The sequence below is a fragment of the Acyrthosiphon pisum genome, chromosome A1 (genome assembly GCF_005508785.2).
Source record: "Acyrthosiphon pisum isolate AL4f chromosome A1, pea_aphid_22Mar2018_4r6ur, whole genome shotgun sequence".
NCBI lineage: Eukaryota > Metazoa > Arthropoda > Insecta > Hemiptera > Aphididae > Acyrthosiphon > Acyrthosiphon pisum.
In genome coordinates, this window is record NC_042494.1 from 116291104 (window position 1) to 116296946 (window position 5843).

The 5843-nt window shown below is 31.6% G+C and overlaps 1 protein-coding gene across 5 annotated transcripts in view; it reads left to right on the forward strand.

The window, feature by feature from the left end:
- Nucleotides 1–955: 955 nt before the first annotated feature.
- LOC100163329 (poly(rC)-binding protein 2) overlaps nt 956–5843 on the forward strand; it is a 45105-nt gene continuing 40217 nt past the window's right edge. The window contains exons 1-2 of one of the 5 annotated variants that reach the window (XM_016803787.2): nt 956–1505; nt 1693–1957. The gene's annotated coding sequence lies outside the window, so the exon portion shown is untranslated. Of the gene's footprint in view, nt 1506–1692; nt 1958–5843 lie in introns of those variants that run through there. The other 4 variants (XM_008184108.3, XM_008184109.3, XM_001951643.5 and 1 more) reach the window with 4 other exon arrangements.

Sequence of the window (5843 nt, forward strand, 5' to 3'; positions counted from 1 at the left end):
CCCCCCCTGGATCCGCCACTGATAACTTATAAGTTGTACAACTATATACAAGTAAATAAAAATTATATATGATAGCTATATTATTATTTAATAGTTATTGCATAACGATTACCAATATTTTATTACTATTATCTATCTATATATATTATAATTCAACGTTTTTTTAAATAGAAAATGAGTTATCAATAATAATATCATAAAATATCTTTAGAAAGAAAGTAGAAACACAATTTTCGCTAAAAAACGTATTAAATCATATCATTGAATTCATATTTAACACATCCATTTTAGTTTCATGCATTTTAGTGATCTACTCTATGAGTTCGGAGGTTTACTACTATAGGTACTTTACTACTATATTATACCAAATACACTTTGCTGGTTTTTTTATTGCCATAAAATTGTTACAATTAGTTTAAAACCTTTTAAATAGGTGCCTATATATTACAAATATGACAAATATCTAAAAACTTTTTATGTTGCTAATATAATAACTAATAGGTATAACTAAACAATTTTCGACAATAATTTGTTTATTTCCGACTTGCCACTTGCGTCGCTGATTATATGACCAATATGCTACAATATATTTCTTTATTATACCATTCGTAGCGTATTGCTCATAATGCCTAATGACTAATAAGTACAGTAGGTACCTATATCTTACACCTACACGCGCAATTATTATTGTAATATTATAGGTATGGTTAATGCTTTGAGTATATTACACAGACGAAACTGTAAAAACTGATCTGCAAGAAAACTTAAATCGCGTATCCTCACAGCATACAGACACACACACACACACACACACTCAAAGCATTCCAGTGGTCGTCACTGGTAGCGCCACTGCTTTTACTTTCAAGCACGTTGGGCTGGGCGAAAATATCGCGCGTTCCGCCCAGCGCGCAGATAAACGTCGCGATGCGCGCAAACACGCGTTAGCGCATTCGCATTCGTCCACGCGCGCACACGGACGGACGAGTGTTCATCACCTTCTTCGCGGAGGCACGCAATCAACTCCACCACGTACTCATACATACATGTATATATAAACGTATTCTCCCGCCACAGCAGCAGCAACCGTCGCGGCCGACAATAACGTCCCGTCGATCACGCACGCCGGTCGTCCACATAATAATAAAATATTACTCCGCCACCGCCGTGCGTGTGTGTGCGTGTGCGTGTTCCGTGTGCTCATCGCCGCCGCCACCATCGTCGTCGCGGTCGTATCGCCGGACTTTACTCGCTCGACGTCATCCCACCACTACACATCATCCGTTACCACTACCACCACAATCGTTGCCGCCGCCACAACAACCACCACCACCACCACCACCACCACCAACCACCACCGCCGCAACCACCACCATCAACACAACCATCGCCACTACCGCCACCATAAATCCTCCGCTGCTGTAACCACCATCATAACCGTCACCACCACAACCGCTGCCTAAACCCATCCTCTCAAGTACCCGTTGGATGGCTAGCGGCCACCAAACGTAATTTAATCGTCTTGATCGTAAATAATAATATAGTGTTTATCCACATTACGTCTTATGTGTGATGTGGATAATCATAATTATGCGTAATACTATAATTTCGTAGAGATAGTAATTTACATTTTAATACGTCTGTATGCCCGATTAGATAATTATATATTATATTGGTATCTATACCTGTACTTAGGTAACGGCAGCCAAAATTCTTGTTCCCGTCATATCACTGTAGACGATACTCCCCTGCTGAAGCTCATCACGACCCAACCGGTTCCAGGACATTTAGGATATATCTGCTGCCGCCACTACCGTCACCACCACTACCACCACTACGATAACCACCTCTTCAACTACCGACACCGGAACCGCTATCACTGATCAACCGCCTGATCAACCATTACAGAATCACTTAGCGTACACGCAATCGGACGCTACAAACCAACAGTCAATCAAAGGTTAGTTATTGGACCAATAGAATCTATTTCATTTTTCACACAAATAATCATTCTATAACAGAGTATTTGAGTAAGGAGTAAGGACATAATTCGGTGTACCTACCATTAGACGAACAGCATGTTACGTGTAAGGCAACGCGTGTTATAAGTTATAGAGATTCTCTCACCACGATATTATTTTAGTTACTGTTGTCTTTTATATCGGTTTATTGCATAGTAGTTATGCTACACCTTATTAGATATATTTAATCTAAAAATAGAAATAAAAAATAAAAATATTTTACTAAATCACTTCAGATAAATTTGAACGAATCCGTAATTATTAAGATATAAATGATCCATGAGCGTATCATTGATGTATCATTTTTAGATGCATATGATGTTATCTATTTTAATGTAATAAATATTTTTGCGTCGATTTATGAGTAGGTATTATTAAATTTGTCAGAGTTCGAATTTGAAATACTATGAAGTAATTTATTTATAATTTATTTATCTTCAAAGTATAATATGGTTTGAACATTGTAGGTGAATAGTTAAGTACATTAATTTTTATTTACAAATTACAACACCCAAATCCCAAATCCCGACCAAGTAATTTCTAAAATAGGCATTAACATTTTTTTTTATTAACCCCCCGTTCTTTTTGTGGGAAAACTTTGTCTCGATTCTATTTATCTTTTAGAACAATATTTTAAATATGCAAATACTTTTATTTAAATTAATTACCTCTTGTGAGTTGTTATTCATTATTTAAATGTATATTATAGTTTTTTCTCCAAAAATAGTTTGTATGTTATTAATTATTATTAATAGGTATTTTTAACTATTTTAAAGATTATTTTATTAAAACAAAGATTATATAATATATTTTAATATATTATTATCATACCAAAATGATTTTATATACAAATAAGTATTAATAGCAAAATTATGTATAATATCCACACATACATAAAAACGAAACAATATACCTAATATGTATGCATTTACAGAGAGTCAAAAAATGGCGAAATATGAAAAAATACTAACTTCTTATACAATGAAAAATATTTGTGATCTTAATTATGTTTTTAAATACTATATAAAAAGATAAATATCTAACACTTACAGTTATAAGATTTCAATGTTAGGTACATTAAGTTTTTAATGTATACATTTTTTTTATTTTTAATTTATTTCTTTCCTTAATTTAGAGCAAAAATAAACAAATTGTATAACTGAAAATAAATAACTTATATTATTACTGTCGTCTTGAAAGACAATTAAAAGCTCTATTTCTCTTTATCACGATAAAATCAACACTTTGTAGAACCAAATTTATAACCTAACCTTTGTAGAATCTTATGTTAAATTTATTAATATTGTATTTGTCTGTATAGACTATTTAAGTCACTTACTAGTTACAAACTTATAGTTGTTACCACATATAGGTATATGAATTTGTTATTAACGTCTAGGCGAAGAATTTCTAGATCAATTTTATGTGTAAGTTAAAAAATATATGCAGTATATTAATAGTTACAATTTTAAACCTGGTTATTGAGGGTTGAGTTCTTCGATTTAGTATTTACTGACTAGGTATAAAATGCTGGGTGTTGGAAAAGAGAAACCATACAGTTAATATGAAGCCGCGTAACTATATATTATCAGCTGTATCACCATAAATTAATTGATTTAATTCCCTAAATATATTTTTTTAAAGTAAGTAGGTACATTATATTTGTAGACAACGTCTTTCTTAAATACATATTTTATCATGTGCGTAGTAATTCATAATGTCGTGAATGCATTTGCGTCTCTTGAACAGGGCTTGTAAAATCCTATTTACTCCAATTCTAATAGAAAGCCCCACATTCAGGTAAATTCAGAGGAACAGTTAGTATTTTTACCATAAAAATAATATAAATCCAACTATAATTAGGTACTTACATCAATAATATATTATTATCAGGCTTATAGATTTATAGGATCCTATAAAATTAGAAATTATTATCAAACCAGAAATTACAGTTGAATATAATAAATATTTAAAACATTCTATCCCTTAATGATGGTCCCTCGGTGCTTATTAATAAGGGGTCCTGTACACCCGTACAGCATTAGGTTAGGTTAGGTTAGTAAGTCTACAGGACAGTAGGCTAGTCCACCGCTGAAAGAGTTTTAAAGAAACAATGTTCTTATAGGGTCTTTATTTTATTTGAGAGAGTTTATAATAATAAGTGATTTAACGTTGCAAATGCATTTTTCTTAATATAGGGAATTAATAAAAAAAAAAGGTTCATTTGTATTTAATTTTGTTATTATGCGTTTTTCAATTCATATTTTAAGATTTTTAATTTGCATATGGATCACAACGGATGTTTGATTACAAAAATACAAAACAATCGAATTTATGGATAACCGTTGTTCCTTGAAAGTATTATTAAGCCATCTAGATAAATAATAGTACTGTAATCGACAATATTGTAACAATGGCAGCATCTTCCAAAGAAATACATTTGAACATTTTCCTATTATTTTCGATTTGTCTTCGACGCCTGCTGCAGGTTGAATTTTTAACAGTTCATGCAACAAGTTACAAGTACAACGCGTTTGTATATTATAACATTAGTTACTATAAAAGTATGTATGTATGCCTTATATTATATTCGTGTTACAAGAAATCGTCTTCAGTCTTGTCCGTTAAAGGTATTGTAACAAGAAAAACCTAGCCACGAGGAGAAATACCAAAGATTTGGGTTAAATATAACAAGTGCCAAAACTTTATTTGATCAGATTTAAGATTGTGGTACCCCGCAGTGTAGATATTCCCTAGAGGTTTTTAAAAACTTACAGAGCACGTACGACTACGTCACCGTCAACACGTACGTTTAGTTTGGGGTGATTTGAACTAGAAATGTCTCAGAGAAGTGAAATTTGTCATGCATATATATATTATATTCTGTATATTATACAACGAGGGAGGATATATATTTTTCGTCTAATATCCCGAAGGAACGGTGTGTGGCATGACACAAAACGTTTGGATTGCTTTCTGACCCTGTAACTTCTACACCGATCCGTTAAGAGAAAAATAAAGAGACTAAGTGTTTTTGTTATTGTTTTTTTGGTCAAGTTTAGCTTAGTACCTATTTTATTATAGCTTGTTAAAATGTAGCGTATTGTTTTATCTTTGTTAGTTTTTTTTGTGTTAAGGGGTATCTATCTTTATTTACATACTAGTTTTAAATAATTATAACACATACAGACATATTATTGAAGACTGACATAATATTATACTTATATTGATGATATTATTTATCATTTTTAATCGAAAAAACAATATCGCGTGTCATAATTTTCAACAAAAATTCTATTTTGAAAAATTGTTAATTTAAATAAACAATTATAAATTGTAAATTAATTTTATACGGTATTAATTTTTCAAGTTGAAGCGTTCTTTCATTTTTAGTTTAAATTACCGTTATAATTTAAATAAAATGATTATATTTATACACGATGATCTACGAAACGTGTATTGAAGCACGTTTATAATATTTTAGATTCTGAGTGGAACGATGAATGTATTGATTTTACAATGATGTGTGTTTTTATTTTTTTTATTTTTGTGTCTGTCATCACGGTTTGGGGCAGTAAAACTGCTTCGATTTTCTTCAACAGTATCTTGTTTGATGGGAAAGTGAATCTAGTTGGTGCGTTCGGGAGGTCAAAATTTTAAATCTCCAATATTTTTCAAAAGCGCCGTGAAAAACAAAAGAAAAATTAAGGAAAGACGGGAATTTTTACGCAAAATCTGTTTTCGAGAAAATTGATTTTGGTTTTTGGTGTAACTTTAAAACGAATGACTGTAGATACATGAAATTTTCACTGGTAGTTTATATTT